The sequence below is a fragment of the Anser cygnoides genome, chromosome 3, assembly GCF_040182565.1.
Source record: "Anser cygnoides isolate HZ-2024a breed goose chromosome 3, Taihu_goose_T2T_genome, whole genome shotgun sequence".
In the NCBI taxonomy this organism is placed as follows: domain Eukaryota; kingdom Metazoa; phylum Chordata; class Aves; order Anseriformes; family Anatidae; genus Anser; species Anser cygnoides.
The window spans coordinates 120,121,194-120,139,046 of NC_089875.1; the positions used below are offsets into that span (position 1 = coordinate 120,121,194).

The following is a 17,853-nucleotide window of genomic DNA, read 5'->3' on the forward strand; positions in this document are numbered from 1 at the left end:
AGCTGAAAATGTCTCTCCCATCAGCACCTCTGAGCAGACACAGAGCAGGATTGTATTTCTGGACTGGGATCTCTAGAACTGCCTTGAAACAGGGGGCTTTAAGGCTAGTGTCTTCTTCTGGAGTCTCAGCTCCAGGTGGTGTGGATAACAACCTGGAAGATCTTATGGATGGTATCTACTTTGATGTTGATTATCTCTTTCATAAGGGCCTCCAACAGAAAATATAGGGAAAAAAAAAAAAAAAAAAAAGAAATACAGAAAGGTTGGGGCTTCACCTTTTAAAGTTGCTTCTTGCTGACAAAATGAACCAAGTCCAAGCAGGGAGTTCCCTTTCCTGGTAATCCTCTAGAAGCACACGTATGAAGAGAGAGGCTGAGAGCTGGGTTTTCTCAGGCTGAAGACAAGGCTCAGGAGAGATTTTTTTGCTGCTTCCAGCTACCTAATGGGAGGCTGTAGAGAAGACAGTCTCCTGTGAGATGTTGTCAGAAAATGAACAAAATATAAGGGACACAAGTTGCAGCAAGAGAAATTCTGAAAGTAGTTAACCCTGGGGACAAGGTCCCAGAGCAGCCATGGGATCTCTGTCCCTGGAGATATTCAAAGCTCAGCTCATCAAGGTCCTGAGTAACCTGCTCTAGTTGGCCTTGCTTTGAGCAGGGGGCATGAAACGTGGAGATTAGAAGTTGGGACTCCCAGTTTGAACTATCCTGTGGTTCTCCTCTGTAAACCTTGCAAATCTTTTCTCTCACAGCACGTGGGACTCGCCTTTCTGAGCAGAGGGCTATCACTTTCAAAAAGAGATTCATTCCACAGAGGGTTTTGTGTAATAATGGTGAGTACTCAGTGACCCAGGCCCTTCAAGACCCCATAAGCCAAGGGTGATCACAGAGTTGTTGGTCAGAAGAAATACCTGGTGATCCCATATGGGACAGGTGAGGATCTATAACAGATCTTTTCCAAGATGGAGGCCTAGCTTTGAGGCAGAAGGAAGTGGGGCCTGGCTGTAAAGTTCTCATGAGGTCAAATGTCCCTCTCCAAGCACTACATTACAAACCAGCCTTCCACCGGTGTCTGGGAGAGCTTGAATAGGCCCTTCACTCAAAACAGGAGCTACAGCTCCACTAGCAACTAAAAAAGGTCTTTGGCTGGTGGGTAGCTGTGAATTGAGGTAGCATGTGGAGAACCCATGGCGGTACCTGCTTACCACCCATCTCCCCCCAGGATCCCCCATGTCAGAGCTCCCTCCAACCCAGACTCCTGCCTACTCAGTGAAAGGAAGAGAAGGAAGCCCACAACCCAGACCACCACCACCAGAGCACCACCACTGCCTGCCCTCCCTTCTCCAACCTCCCGAAAAGCCCTAAAGGCCACCCTGACGGAGCTCCTTCAATGCATGGGACTGACATGCAAAGGATCTTCTGTAACTAAATGACCCACCAGAGCCTCCTGGTTGTTCTTCCCCGCTGCTCTCCGAGTTCAAAAGGTGATTTAGAATGACAAACTCTGCTCTACCTGAACTTGCCAGCTATTGCCAGCAGCATGACGAGACTCCCCTTCATTGTACATTAATTTCACTAGGCGTACGGCCCAACAATCAAAGTACCTCATTAAAGTTTAATTAAATTTCCCAAGTGATTTGCTCCTGGGCTGAGAACCTGTAATGCAAGCCAAAGCAGGTCTGCATCTGTAGCATCTGTATGTGTGTGTATGTCTGTTTTTGGGGGTGTTCTTTTACTTATTTATTTATTTACGTGTGTGATTTTTTTTTTCCAAAGTGTTATCAACACTTCATGGCTGTGGTATGAAATGAAACCAGTAGTGGGAATGCAGTCCAGACTGTATGAAGAAAAGCCAGATCTTACAGATTTCTACATCCACTCCTACTGAGAGCACTGTTCTCCTCGAAGAGCAACTGGATTTTGCACAGCTGACCCTTCGTGGCACAGAGACAGGAGGTAGAATAACCAAGAACTGGAATAGCCACCCTTAGACTACTTCCCACTGTCAAAACTTGGTGGAAAAAAAAAAAAATGAGGAAATTCACAACAGCTTTGGATGGAAAAAAAAAATAAGAGAGAGATTTCTTTACATCAGAAAGTCTCATTGTATATCAACAGCTATATCTCATCCTCCACCTCAGCCTCATAGGTGAAAAATGAGGAGGTAGAAGGGTCAGACAGTGGAATGGTGGCAGAAAAGTAGAGTCATCTCCAACCTCTTAGCCTGCTCCCAGTGCTGATCCAACCCCATCTCTGAGTACACAGGGCTTTAATTCTTCAGTTAACTCCTTTCCTGGATTTTCCAGTGTTTTGTACACTTTATCTATGCTGTTCTTTTCCACCCTCCACAACTTCTGCAGAAGCAGCAAGTTGGTGCATTTGTCAGTTTCCAGCAGGGCAGCAATGTGCTGATGCTGTTTTTCAACCCCAATATCTATGCCACCTCCCAGGGGGAGCAGGTATGGGGGCAGAGACCCCCAGGATTGGCGTGGCTCTGCTGCCACCGCTCTCTCATGGCACAGCCAGACCGGGTGGAGGTGGAGGTGTTGGAAGTGCCTGTGTTGAGTAAGTGATTGCACAAGATGCTCAGCTTGAGCAGCCTCGGCTTTGGCTGGCAGGCTGAGATTTCATCCCAGAAGACCTGGAGGACTTGGGAGATTATTAGACTTGGAAAGCGGTTATAATGGCTCCAGAGGTCCTGAGCCCAGTGAAGAGGCTCTTCCCACGGTGGTCTTCCTGCTTTGAGATTTTAATAGCTCTCCAGAAGTGGCCAGCTTTTCATGGACTCCTGAGGGAGACTAATCAGCTAAAATACCAATTTAGGGACTTTAGCTATGTCCCCAAAGGTGCACAATGCAAACCTAAACAAGCCTGTAAGAGTCCTGCGGCTATCAACACACACTATTTTGGTACTTCCCCTGCTCAAAACAGGGCCAGCTATAGCAGGTTACTCAGGACCTTGATGAGCTGAGCTGATGTTCAGCTGGAAAAAGTAACTTAACCTCCTCCTTTCCTTTATTATTATTATTTTATTTCCTGCAATTCCTACCTGAGCTGGAGAGAGGATGGGAGGCTGCTGTTTCCACAGAACTGTTAAACCGGGTCTTGTTCAAGGACCCTCCAGGGTAACCTAGTTACCTCTGCCTAGAGGATTTGGACAAGTAAAGCAGTCAGGCGAGCATTTTGATGGGACAACATTCATCAAAGGACAATGCCTTTCTCATACTTTCCTCTCCAGCACAAAGATGCACGTGTCGTTAATCTCAGGGAATATAAACTACTCTGTGATGAACAAACTAATTGCTTACAGGCAGACTAACTAAGACCAAGGCCCATGCTTAGCCTTGGTGGCCAAGTGGCCTGATTTATCAAGTTCCTAGAGCTAAAATCTCTCCATAGTGAAGTGGTTGCATCTAAACAACCTGCCAGGAATGGCTCTTGGCTCATGCTAACTCCTGGCCCATGGCTGGGGACCATTTGGGTCCGTGCCAGTGGGCTCAGGCCAAAGCCAAGCCGAGGGCTGTGTTAACAACAGTGCAAATGACTGAGATCTGGTGGCCAGTCCATATCGAGATATATCCAGAAGGTCTCTGTTATTTCCTGCAAGCTGGAAGCTAATTTCCAGATTAAAATTCCCTCAAGATGAAAGAGGGAGCCAAGAGGGGGGCCTCGTTCAGGGGACTGCAAAAAAATCAACAGGCACAGGCGTCGCAGATCCCTGCACAGTGATCATGCGCTGTAATGGTAAAGGGGGAAATTTTCATATATTTTTCTTTGGACTGGAGTGGATGGATAGCAAACAAAAGCAAATGCTGAAACACTTACTCATATCGAAAGAAGTATTAGCAGAAAATCCAGTCACCCCCTTGAAACTTCAAGTGAGGTGGGGATTTCCATGTATTGCATGTGTTTCCAGATCTAAAGATAAGAGTACAGCTGGTCAAATATTTTCCATTGATGATTTCCTTGCAGAAAACATCCTTCTGAGGAAAAAAATAAAAGGAACCTGAAGAAAATTCTAGGTTTAGCTTATTTTCTCCTCAAAAAATGTAAAGAAAATGCATTTTACACAATTTTTTCACTTTTATTTTCTCTTTAATAACCTACATACATAAAGGAAAAGTGATGACTAACCTATCGGAGTGAAATTGTTTGTTTTTGTTTAAAGAAACCATGCATATATTTTTAAAAATAATATTTTTCATAGCAATACCCAAGCTCCCACAGAACATTCATAGGAAATAGGAAAACAAATTTCTTTTTTCATGCACAATACTTATTTCTTTTTGTTATCTGCAGTGATGAGTTTCTTGGTTAGGTTTCATACTAATAATCAGTTTCTATCAGTTTGGAGGCCTATTTAGTTTTAGCAGTTTAAAGAGAACATAAAGAAAATATAAAACGTCCAACTCTTGACTTTTCTGGTTTCATAAACACTCTCAGCCTTTAAAAAGAGATAAAACAATAAATATCATGGAAATACGACTTTTGCATTCACACTATTTACCCAAGTCTATTGCCCCCTACCCCATTACATGCAAGTCTTATGACCAGTTTCAATCCCATCCGAGGGTAGGGAGGAAGACCCAAAGAGCTGAAGTTCAGATAATTTCAATGATATTCATCTAATTCAGACTCTTATAATACTTCTTCCCTCTGAGGATATGGCCACAGCACACACACAGATGCCCTTGTTAGCAGTGCCTGGTGTGCAGGACGAGCTTTGAGGTGAGCTCCTTAGAGCACAACGTCTCTGTGATGTGGAATTCCGGGCAAATCATAGCATCTTTCTTACCGTTGCTTCTCAGCCTGTAAACTGGGGATGCTTTCTGCACTGAAAGGTGCTACAGGATTAAAGGATTGGGGTTTATTGAGAGGGAGGAAGGAAAGATCATGAACAGGTATGTTATTTGTCTCCTCAAGCTTAGGAATGGCATTTGGTCTCAATGGAGACGCCTAAATGTAGGTGAACTGCACCTCATCTGTACTGTCTAAAAAGTGGACAGTCAATGGCCTAGGAAGAAGACTCTGTTGTAGGCAACAGACGCAAGGATATTACTGGGACAGCTATCTCATAAACTGATTGAGATCAAATGATCATACCCCACCCAACGTCGTTGATGTGACCATCTTCTAACATTGGAGAGTGTTCCTACCACATGCTGTCTGAATGGGAAATATTTGAGGGGCACGGCAGTAGGAAATTAAAAAAAATAATAATATTCCTAACCTCAACGCCCAAGTGCGATTCAAAACATGGTGTCATAGCACCAAAGGTGGGCAGAGACAGGGTTTCCTTCACATAATCCCTTTCCATTCTGAAAGGCGGCAGCTGGGGGCAACAAAAACCAGTGGAGCTTTGTGAGGAAAAATTCACAAATTTCCACCTTACTATCATTTTGCAATATTCAAAGTAGAAAGATGTCTTTTGTTTCACTGTATTTAAGCATTTTCATTACAAATTTAAAAAATATGCTGAAAACAGAGAGCTCTCTTCTTTAGCATTAAATATAGTCAAGTGCATTTTTTTTTTTTGCCTTAAAGTATGAGATTTTTCAATAAGAACGCAAGATTGATAGATTACTATTACTAGACAGATTACTATTTTCAGTTAAACAAAACAAAACTGTAGCAGAGATGTTTTCCACAAAAATAAAATTTAATGCAAAAATATTTTCTTTTCAGAAAGGTACCTTTTTAGCAAAGAAAAAGTTATGAATAATCTGAACTGAAAGAACAACTGTTACATTGTTTATTGCTGATTTTGCCTGTATCTTTCAGCTAAACCACAGAATATCATCTACAAAATTAGAGAGTATTTCTAAAAATTGGGTGTGAGGGTTACATAAGTTTGGAGGCTGATGGGAAATGGGATCTGTTTCTTACTCCTGAAGTCTGATTTACGTTAATGGCAGATGGTAATGAATGAACGGAGTGAGTTAGGACTCCACAATTACAGACTTGCTTCTGCCACCAAATCATTACATAGCCTTTTCCAAGCCCCTTATCCTCAGTGAGCTCTGGCTGGACTGTCTGCAGAACATAAATGACAATTCCTCCCTTAAGGGAATTGGGAAGCTTAGTTATTTAGCATCGGTTATTCTCTGCAAAATCCTATCTCTGCAAAATCCTAAAGAGATGGCGAACACATGCTGCTGTTAGTTTCCCCCAGGGTGACACAAATGACTTGGAGAGAGACTGGTGTCTTTTGGGAGAAATGTCTGTAGTAATAGGCTGAGCCCTGGGAGATGAAATTGTTGGCATGAAAATATTTGGCTAATAAGGAAGATCCACAGCAAGACATGGCAAAAGCACAGCCAAGCCCAGTGGGAAACTGAGAAAAAGATTTCCATAAACTGATACGGTGATTAAGCAGACCATTCCCTTGATGCTCTTTGATGGGAAGTGTCTGAATGATCTTAATTACAGGGGTATGTAGGACCCTGATGCCACTCATCTCACCTGGAGGCACATCTCCTAGACTTTCTTCAAGCTTGAAGTCCACGAATGAATCACATCACAGGAAGGGTATTAGGGGATAGAGACCAAGAGTTAGCTATGTACGCCTCAACCTATCTGGGCATGCAAATCCCTCAGGATCCCGTAGGATGAATGGGAATGGATTATCACCGTGCAAAGTGTCTGAGCACCCCACCAACCTTTCACAAATATCAGTTCATACACAGAAGTGGAGGCTACATCCCTTGTGCAATGATACAGGGGAACCCATGCAATAAATAACGTGCAGCTTTGCACACATTGCTCAGCAGGGCAACAAAGAGGAGACCAAGTGTGTGTTTTATCAACGCCACAGTGACCCACAAGTGTCAGAGAGGCTCAGGGTCAGCCTTTGTTCCAGGTGCACAGTGCAATGCAACCCAGTGCAATACAGCCCTGTACAACCCCAGGCTTGCAGCACTTAGCACTGAACCATATCTGGGGCAAGAGCAGAAAGAATTCACCACTATTTATTATCATCATTATTGCTAATATGGGGAACTGGAGGCCAGAGACACCACCACTACCTTCCAGTTTACGCACAGCCTTGTTTGCATCATCGGGGAATGCCCATTTAGTGGAACTGGTAAGAGAAGACTGATCATCAACCATAGGATCACAGAAGAGAACTAGGGTGCTATTTATCCTACCTGAATTTAGGCACTTGGGACTGTAAATCCATTAGTTATCTAAATTCTAGCAGGCCCATTCCTTGGCCAAGCTGCCATGATCTGTCCATAACCATAATGCAATCTCCTTATCAGAGTGATACACATATATTGCCTTTTGGGAATGTCCCCAATCAGTATTAACTCCCAAGTTATGCACAGGAATTGCCTGGGTTGGCCAAGCAAAAACTATGCCATGGTCTACATGAAGTATTTAACAGAGTGGACAGTAGTGTTCCAGCACTGGTGTTTTGTGACTCTCTAATTTGCTGGTAGAGGCACAGCCTAAAAATCCAGGACTGAGCTAATTTCATTAAGTTTCCTTTAGTTAAGGGGGAGGGCTGAGCCCCTTCAGAGGTGGTCAGGAAATTTTAGACATCTATTTTAAAATAAGACAACTTGTCCTTTGTAAAAACGCCCTTCATTCATACCCAATTCTTCAATGTCTTCTACATAAGGGGGAGTGAGAGTGGTGAGGATGGCTTTAGCTGGCTCCTTTTTGTGTGCTTAGGCTTCGCTAAATAAATCCCAACCTCACAAGAAGAGCCAAGAGGAGGGTAGACAAGAGCACCCAGATTCCCCAGCTCACCACCAGTGTTTTACTGCCTATGTAAGTTGTCTCATCATCACTGAATTGCCTGAGGACTTCAGCCGGGGCCCAGCAATATCCAGTGCCAGCTTCTGCACAAAGGTAAAACAAAGAAAAAAGTCCTTCACCCCAAGCATCTTACAAACGGGGGATCCAGAAGGCTGAGATTCTGAGTTAACATATTAATATTAGGATATGGCCTCGTTCCGAGCACATGTTGGTTTCATTGAGTGTTAGCCCCTAAGGTTCAGTGCAACCGCTTCTCATTTGCCTCACCGTAAGCTCTGGCCCACCAGCTGTAGCTTACTCCACCCTTTTCTTGCACCCCCTTAGCACCTCATCACACCCACGTCAATGTGAGGTAGCACCACCGAAGCACCAGGAGTTCCCCTCGATTTACAGCGGCGTCACACAACGTGGAATGAGGTGCTGCGATTTCTGCCCGGAGACCTGCAGGAAAGAAACAGGCAGAGGGGACACCAAAGTTCAGCTGCACGGGAACATTATTTGTAGCCCTACATACGAGCAGCATCCCAACGCTGAATGCAAAGGACAGCTGTAGCGGAAAGAGATCTCAAGCTGATGCTGAAAGTCCTGAGCTCCCTGCAGCTGCTGAAATTAGTGATTAGACAACATGGGCTTGGTCACAAAACTTGCTGGTAGATAGCTGCAAGGGACCTGAACCTTTCTACACTGCAAAAGCAGCTGAGAAGGCAGAGCACAGCCCATGGGTGTCGTAAGGTCCAAATTCTGCTCTGTGACACCCATTCCTCTCACTAGGGTAAAAAGAAATTGCATTAATGCATTTTAATGCACTTCGAATGCAACCTTTTGCAAACCTGATGAGGAGCTGGTATCTTCTGTGCCTTTGGTCCAGACAGAAGCTGATCCTGATGTAGTGGTGTAAACCCAGAATGGATGAAAGCCAGTGAAATTGCTTAGTTTTGAAAAAAGGAGAGAGAAGCTGATCCCCGTGGTGTTTAAACCTACTTGTAGTTTGTAGTTCAGGAACAGCTGTGGCATGGTACGGAAGAAGGTGGCTAGGAAACATGCCTCATGCAGGGTAACAGCAGGGAGAACTCTTGGGGTAAGTGGGAAATTGCAGGAAACATTGGAGAAACAAACTCAACCATGCTGGAGGATAGACAGAAATGGGCAATTCTTATTCATATCTTAAAAAGCAGGAATAAAGTTCCCAGGGGAGAGCCAGAGCTGGGTGGAGGTAACCAGTGCCAGTCCTCTCATTTCAGCAGTGGGCCAGTGGGACCATGGACACTTCTCTGTGGGCTGTGTCCTAGGCTGGGACACATCTCTGGCTACATCTGTGCTATAAAATGGAACTGCAACAGCACCATCTGTCTCCCCTTCAGGCCAGCGGGCACCATCTGGCCATGCCTTTACTTACTCAGGCCAAAAAAAAAAAAAGGCAAGGATTATGGCAATTATGGTTACCATTTAATGGTGAGGAGAGCAAGCATCCATATTACAAACGCAAGTTTTGGTAGGTCCCTTTGGCTGACAGTCACAAGCACACTTTTCTCTCCCACTCCCCAAGTTCTCCTCAATCTCTCTTGCACCTCTCCACTAAGACATTTCAATTGTGGGCCACATCTGAACCCATTGTTCCTTTTTTTCTTCCAGGCCAAATGGCCTCCATGGGCTTTTGTGGGTCTCGTACAGTCTCCCTCTTGCTTAATACTGTGGCCATACACAAGAAGAGACCTCAGAGCCAAGAGACTTCACTGTGCACCACTAAACACCTATCGTTTCACTGCCACCTTTGCTTGCTGCTCCCAAGGTTAGAGCAAGGCAAGAAGCAGAGCTCCTGACTCCACACCTCCATGAATTCCTTCAAACCCTCACAGCTTCATCCCAGAGACATATAATCCAGCCTTTTCTTTGCTGAAATATAGTAAAGGAGTGAAAAAAGTCAGGGAACAAACCAGAAGAGCTGTGATTCCTCCACTCAGACACTTTATTTATTTATTTATTTATTTATTTATTTATTTATTTATTTTCCAGACATTAGATGCTGAGAAGCTTAGATCTCTGTGTGCTTTAGACGCCTTCACCTCTCCAGCTCCTTACGCTGAAGGTGCCCTGCAATGGGGCAAGGCAGGAAGAGCCTTCCTGCTTTCTGAATACCGAGTAATTTAGGCTGGTTTAAAATTACAATTTAACCAAAGCCACATGCTGTGGTTACAGTTATAAACTTCAGGGTTTCTGTCAAAAACAAAACAAAACACAACACAACACAACAGAACAAAAAAACCTTCTAATCAGGGATAATTTGTAGGCTTGTAGGGGTAATATGAGAACAAGTTATTTTCAAATCCCTACATCTCCCAGTGTTTCACTGCCCCTGATCCCCCGTAGCTTCCTCTCTCTGTCTCAGTAGCCCACATCTCTGGTTTCCTCCTTCCTTGGTCTCTGGGTTTGTGTGGGCTGTGTGAGAGCACAGGCAGTCTCAGGACAGGAGAAAAATGTTATAACGGAGCGAGAGCCCAGAAGGGAACTTATGAAATATCCATGAAAATATACCTCCGAATATTAGCCAGGCACTCACAAACCCCTCAAAGCTTTGTTTTTCACCCTGACTTCTTAAACTGAAATGAGATTATTTTTTAAATTCCCCTCTGCACTTCTTCCTTCCAAAAAAAATGTGTTGTGGAGGTACACTCTGGCTCCTTCTCATGACTTCAGTCCATCATTAGCATCCCATGCATTATTTAGTGGGCTGATTATGAATGAATCAGCGTAGATCCCTCCCCTTCGAAAGCTGAGAAAACCTGCAACTCTGTCAGAATGCCCCATGGCCCTTCCCAACCCACCTGACTGCAAAGAGAAATTTAACTTCTTAGTGATGTTTAATTAAAATTTAATCTAATTTTTAAAGAGCAATGGGTGTCCTGAATAGATTTTTATTTCAAAGGGAATGGATGAAAATTGGTGCTCAGATCCCATGTACTGTTGGGAAAGTAAAGAATGGATGTATTTTTGTAAGGAAGGCAGTGAGATTGTAAGGTCTGTGGGGCAAGAAGCACAAAAGGGCTGAGGGGATGTTTGTTCCATGACTAAAGTAATATTTTTTACAAAATAAAGGAATTAATTATAATTAAACTCATCCTCTAGTCAAAAGGGCCATCAAGAAGCAGATTATAACATCTTGGGTAAATACAGCCTAAACCTAGCAATCCAAGAGCAATTATACAGTAAAGTTCAGCTACTTTTCTGGTTGTGCTTCCCCTTTCCTCCTTCCTTCCCCTCAAAATCCACCCTGCCGCAATTTCATCAGGCTGAGATCTGATCCTGTATTGAATATGCTGAATGGATAGTCTGCAGTAGAAACAAGTTGTCTGTGAGATTAATTCACCTCTGAAATCAACATTATGCAAACGTGACCCACCCTAATTTGTGTGAACAGGCTGCTCATTATCTTAAGAGTAAACATCTCTCTAAGTGCCAAAATACCTAATATCTCTGGCTTCCCCGTGCAGGGTCTAATCCAGGGCAGATTACTCCATCCACTTCAGCCTTGCTCTGCACCTTCAATATAGAGTTTGGGGCCTGGAGAGGTGTGGGGTGTCCAAGCATGATTCAGACGCAGGCACCAGCTCTGGGATGAGTTGTGCACGGGTGACATCTTCATTTTATTTCACAGGTACCCCAAAAACCCCAACAGACACGCAGGTTTACTGCATCACCAACACAAATCCCTGTTATCTCTCTTTGCCCATGCGGTGGACATGGACCCCCTCCAAAAGATGAGTGGGATGGGAAGCCAACCAGCATATCCTACAAAACATGGTGCTCTGAGATAGTGCCATTCCCTGCTCTCTTTCCAGCCGGTGCAGGAGATAGGCATGTAACTGGTCTTTCAATCAGCTGCTAGGTGCACATCTCTTGCTGAACTGTGTGGTTTTGCTGCTGGTTTCCCTCAGTGCTTGCTTCATCCTTCTCATTCTCAATGGAGGCATGAAGGAGAAAAGGATCTAACATCTACGCTTTTCTCCTAGCTTAGCTTAGGTCTGATTCCTGCCTCACGTGTGTTGGAAGTATTTCAAAATGCCTAGGAGATGGATCGTAAAATAGCCCAAGAGGAGAATAAGCCTTACTACACTTTATGGAGTGTAATAGAGAAGACCTATTCTCCTTTGTATGGAAGTATTTGGTAAGGTGCATCCAGAATACTGTGCCTGGTTTGGGGCTTCTCCATAATAACAAGACTGCCAAACTGGAGAGAACAGGGCAGAAGATCACCAAGATGGTTAGGAGGCTAATGTGCAGGGTTTACAAGGAGAGGCTGAGAGAAACGGGTGACTTCAGTCCTAAGGAGAGATGTCTAAGGAGGAATTTTACTGCTGTCTTCAACCACCTAATGGGAGGAGATAGATCCAGATTCTCCTTGGATGTCCACAGTGAAATGTAAAGACACAACATTGATTTTGACTGTAAGAGCAGAGATCCCAGTTAGCCATTAGGGAGAAAAAAATCCTCAATGAAAATGATCAAAAATAGGAAGAGGTGCCGAGAGGTGTTTAAAACATAGCTGAATATGACCCTCAGTGTTATGTAAAAACTTTGAAGCTGGATCTAACTTCAACCTCACCCTACTTTGGTGGGGGGTGGACCAGAGACCTCCCAAGCTCCCTTCTGAACTACATCGCTCAGTAATTCTGTGAAGAGCCCAGGACAAGCCCCAAGTGCAGGTGTTTTTTCCCAATGCTGGATATAAAGGTAGCTTTGAGGAAGTTCACACCGAGCTCCGCAGTCAGAGGTGACTGCCCATCACTGCTCAGCGCTGTGCTGAGTACACATGGGACACACCCAGCGGTGTGAAGCGACTCTGTTATCTCAAAAGCAAACAAGGGAAGTATTAACTCTAATTTATTTCTTGGCAGCAAGCGGGGGAGAGAAATAAACTGCCTGATGATGTTTATAAGTGGCCATAACAATGCAGATACTTCAAAGTACCAAAGTGGTTTTGCCCTCTGCAAAACCTCTAAAACAGCGCAAACTGAGACTCTCAGGGTAAAACCCTCAGGATACCAATATATTCATACCCAACAAAGCCACAACCACCAGAGACAACATACAAAAAGGTACTACAATACCTGTAAATCAAACAATGCCTGGTCCGTTCTCTGGCGTTCTGTCCCCTGATGTATTTTGGCCACGTCCGTGCAGCCTGCAAAACAAGGGTGGTCTTGTGCTAACTCCTGAACCATGCCTGGGAGTCATTTGTGAGGGTGCTATGTGGTCATGCTGGAACCATGCAATGGACTTGACCTTACTTTTAGAAGGAGCCAAAGTTCCCAGTGACTCAAATGGTCTGGTCATCCATCACACTCAGACACACTTTAGGGTTAATTTATTAATTTTTACTCCATTAGTGGAAGCAAGTAAAAAAAAAAAAAAAAAAAAAAAAAAAAACCCGGTCCTAATAATAATTTTCATACCTCTCATTAAGGAGTAGATTGGGTCACCCCAGTTAAGTCAAAGCTGGACAAGATGGTGACTTACCTACAGCAGTAGGGATAGAGGGCTGACATACTGAGATGGCGATTTTGGAAGAAGACAAGTGCAAAGGTTCTCCTGGTACCTAGGGCAAATCCACCTGCACTGGGATTTGCCATGGTGACATAGCCAGGTATCTGCAAAACTCCCTTTAGCAGAGCCAGTTTCTCACTCTTGGCCAGAATATTGTACCCAATGTGGTTATAATGCTCAACATCAAGTGAGGGGTTGAATTTTGGCTTAATTTCAATGGTATAAACCCATAGTAGCTCCTTCAATTTTAATGTCATTACACTATGCTTACACTTCCGTAATTGAAAATTTGTATCTACATGTGATGCCCAAGAATGTGCATAACTCCAAAGTGATGTGAGATGTAAGTAAAACCAGTAGTCATGTCTTTTGCTGCCATGCAAGGGACTGAAGCCTCAGGTTTTGATTTGACTTTTCTGCTGTTGTACGTTTGGGAAAGGGGAGGACAAAACTAGCACAATGGAAATGTCTGGACAGAATTTGAGACCGGAGCACAGAGACTGGTTGTCCAAGCTCAACAGCAGTCCCTTGAGCCAGTTTTGCAAAGCAGCAGATTCTCGCACACCTCAGTATTGCAACTATGTGTGCATCGAGCGGAGCTTCTGGCTGCGGCAAACCACAGGCACACGTAGGGTGAGCCCCATTTCACCCAGCACTGGGAGCTGTGGGCAGGACCCCCTCTTCCCTGCTGGCCTCAGGGGTGTTTACCTGCCTCGCTCACATCCCCACTTGGCAGGGGAAGGATGGATGTTGTCATCCTTATTACAAAACAGGGAAGCTCTTCAGCAGCTCACTGGGAGGTAGGGTGAGGGCATGATTTCATACCCATCACACCGGTATGAATATGCCAGCAACCCTACCAGACTTGTTCTGCCGGGCTGCGCTCCCAGACATTTCGCCCAGAGCAAAGCAGAGCGTGACTGCTCCTGGTGTCCCCAGTAACCACAGCTTTAACAAACCCTTCCCTCCTGGCTTCTTCCCAGCCCGAGGCAAGTCTCAGACCACCATGGACTTTTCTGCCTCTGCTTACAAGCGATGCAATTTGTATTCCCTCTCTGAAACAACATCCACCTGCTATGGCCTGGATTTTGTGCTAACCATCCCATACTCTTTATGTAAATCCTTTCTAGAGGTATTTTTTCCTTTCCATTGGCAAAGAAAACGTAAAGATTGCATCACTCCCTACTTACACACCTTGGGAAAGTCTGGAATGTATGTGGGATGAGCCTGGGGATGACCAGGCTGCAGAGGTCTGATGGCGGTGCTGCAGGGAGCCCAGGCATGGGACCTGTGATGGGGTCAGTGCGAGCCTGTGCATCTGCTGGGACATTGGTTTTCATGTGCTGGCCTAAAGGAATCCCGTATTTCCTCAGCCAAAGGGGGCCTGAGCCGAGGCCATCTCACAGGCTGGATCTGGCCCACTAGGCACCATTCTGTAAGTGTTGTAAAGCACTGAATACTCAGGTGAATATTGTGCATTTAAAGTGCACTTTTTGGGTTATTCTTCCTGCTGGTCTCAGGGTGCTGGTCTCCTCTCAGCTTCCTCCCACCCTAGAGAGACACAAGAGGCAAGGAGCTCAGCCCTCCATTGCTCTTCATCTTCTCCTTGAGGAGCTCCTCCACCATCTAAGGGGGGTTTGGGGTCTGCAGGAGGGTTTGTGAAGCCAGACCCAAGATCTGGTTCCTAGTTAGAAAACTACTGACTCCCACTAAAGGCTCTTCCAGGGGAAAAGAAGGAGCAACCAAACTCATCCCTGAAAACTGAAAGCAAAATGAGAGGGGATAAAAGAAGAGGGGGTCTGGGAAGTGCAGGGCCTCCACAAAGCAGCTGAGGGGTAGATTTTGAGTCCTGAAAGGACACATGATGCATCCTGTGCTGCTGTAGCACTGAGGTCTTCAAAGCCATTTCCCTTTTCAGCAAAGCCTGGAGAAATCCACGTCACTTCCCCTGCATGCCCCAAGCCCCAGAGCTATGAACAAATCTCCCCTCCAAAAGTTTTCCTGGGAGGGACAAGTCCAGGGGGCGGGCAGGCCTGCTTGCCATTCTCTGCCTGGAAATGTCAGGGCTCTCATGGGCACAAGGAGCCTCCACCCAGGATCTCACAGCCTGGACACGGCAGCATTTCCTTCAGGAGTCATTTCTGCACTATTTCACACCCCTCTGGCACTTGAGGGCCTTACCATAGTCAGCGTTCTTCTTCCTCAAGGCTCAGGCCTTCCCAGACTCTGCCTCATGTTTCTTGCTTTCCTCTCAGCCTCCATCTTGTTCTCTCTGAATCTAGCAAAGTGGTTGTGCTGAGGATGGGAAATTAAAATCAGCAGTCAGGCACAGGCAGTGGGCTACCTGATTTATGTACTTGGTAATACACAGTCCCAAGTCTGGCTTTGGTCAAGGTCAAGTCCCAGGCCCGGACGGGGAAAAATCATGGGCCAAAGACCAACCCCATTCCTAGGCAGTTAGAAAGTATTCACCTTGTTTTGGAGGAAATACAGTAATACTGTGGAGACTGCCAGCTCTGAGCATGGGCCTCAGGACCACAAAATGACTACAAGCACCGTTTAATTTCCTAGTAGAGATGTTTATATCCTTATAGCATCTCCAAAACTGATGAATGAAAATGTTGGAGTGAGACTATCATGGTTATCGTTACCCCTCCTCTCTAAACTGAATAATCAGTGGCTGTTTTGTCTGAAATATGAGATTATTCACCATTTTTGACTCTGCCTTCCCAGTCCGCACATATATCCAAAGAGCTGTTCCTCTGCTCATTTGTGTGTACACCCGAGGACACAGGACTCCTCCAGAAGGTACGTTTATCCAAAGGCTACCTGGTGCTGTTCATGTCCTATGTTCCCTGGTTAACCATGGCTGGTGGTCAGGTGAGCTGAAGTAAAAGTTCACGTCCCAGGAGAGCACCAGAGATGCTGGAGTCCTGCTCAGCTCTATCATCTCTATCACTGCTTTTTGGGGTTCAAAATGCACAAAGAAAAAAAAGGAGCTCCTGGAATGAGAGGGAGAGATCTCCCCATGGGTGGATACGGCTGGGGCCAAATCTTCTGGTTCAGGTTTAGAGAAAGAAGCATTGTTCCTCAGAATACAGGAGCTTTCCACATCGGATGTGCCCCACCTCTACCTCCTCTGCATGGCCTGAATTCTTTCCAGCAAAGAGCTAAACCTTCAATAAGGAATGCTCATCTCAACTACTCAAATGCCTAAAGCCTGGTTGCATGAATTCGGGCTTATGCAGTTGAGACTGTGAAAACAAGCTAATCATGAAAAGCTCTGCTTTGCAGAAAATACCTCTGGACTGAGGGCAAGATCTCAAAGTAGAAGCATTATGGTATGGCTATCAGAATCAGTCAAAACTGCTTGTGAAGCAGATGATTCCTGCTAGGAGCTTGCATCATCTAGGGAGAAAAGAGACATCAAGCCTCTTGCTGAGGCATGGTTGCATTTTATCATAGCAGCAGAAGACAACAAAAAATTGCAGGAAGGCACAAGGACCAGGCAAGGCTGGAGCTCTTTAAAATGCTGTCACGTGGTGGGTGGGGGCGTGGAGGTTACAGTGCTACTTGAGCCCCTAATGCTCTTAGTACTAATACGTTAATGCCTTAGCATATAAGGCAGCTCTCTGTTATACAGATTTTGGGTACAAGGAGATTAGCAGGGAAGGGCTATCATCTCTTGCCCTTGTGTTGTGCATCGCACCCATCGCTCTGTCATGCAGCCTGTCCCAGCACAAGAAACAGCAGCACTTTGGAGGGTGAAAAAGCACCACCAGTCCTGAAAATCCTTACACTCACCCACTGCAAGTATAACTGTCATAAGGCTGGAGGGCTTTACGTCAGCAGCAAGGCTTCTGGTACCTCAGCTACCTCGCAATGGTGACCTGAGATCCTAATCTCAGAGCCCACCACACAGAGAGAGCGTGGTAAGGGCAGGGGTGTTGGAGCGAGGCAGCGCTATCACCCCGTGCATCTGCTGGCAGGCTCTGTCTCGGCGGTGTTGCAGCGCTGGAGATGAACCTGCAAAGATATATCAGAGGCTGTGCTCCAGCTGAGATAAGATCAGCACAGCAAAGGCTGGCAAAGCTCCAGCTCTCCTTTAGGCTCACCCAGACATGCCGCTGGTGATGGAGGGTCCTGCTCACACCTCCCCCTGTGGTCACTGCCCCGCTGGGATGCTCTTCGAGAGGGGCCCAGGCAGAAGGTGAAAGCTGGGGGAGACGCTTGAGCATCCCACAGCCACCTCTTATCTCTGTAACGGACCAGAGCAAGGTAATCTCACCATCCTGTGAGCTGAACGCCTCCAGGGTGATCGGTGTTCTCAGGCCTGTGGTTTTGGCCTCTCTGCTATCCACCTTGCTGGTCTATTTTGGTGCTGTTGACCATTGCCTGTGGCCTGGCTGAGAAAGACCAGCTAGATGGATACAGACCGCTGCTCCCTGCTTCTCACCTTAGGGGTAGTAACACCTTTGTAATAAACTTCATCCAACATGCTTGAGTCTCTCTGTGCCCTTTTAACAATTTAATTTGTTCTGGCTCCAGC

At 45.5% G+C, this 17,853-nt stretch overlaps 1 long non-coding RNA gene across 1 annotated transcript; it reads right to left on the reverse strand.

Annotated features, from left to right (window-relative positions):
- Positions 1-8,853: 8,853 nt before the first annotated feature.
- LOC125184753 (uncharacterized) lies at positions 8,854-16,846 on the reverse strand. Its single transcript, XR_007169151.2, has 3 exons — positions 15,486-16,846; positions 12,869-12,942; positions 8,854-10,199 (listed from the first exon to the last, which is right to left on the reverse strand). It is a non-coding gene; the product is annotated as an uncharacterized lncRNA (long non-coding RNA).
- Positions 16,847-17,853: the final 1,007 nt, after the last annotated feature.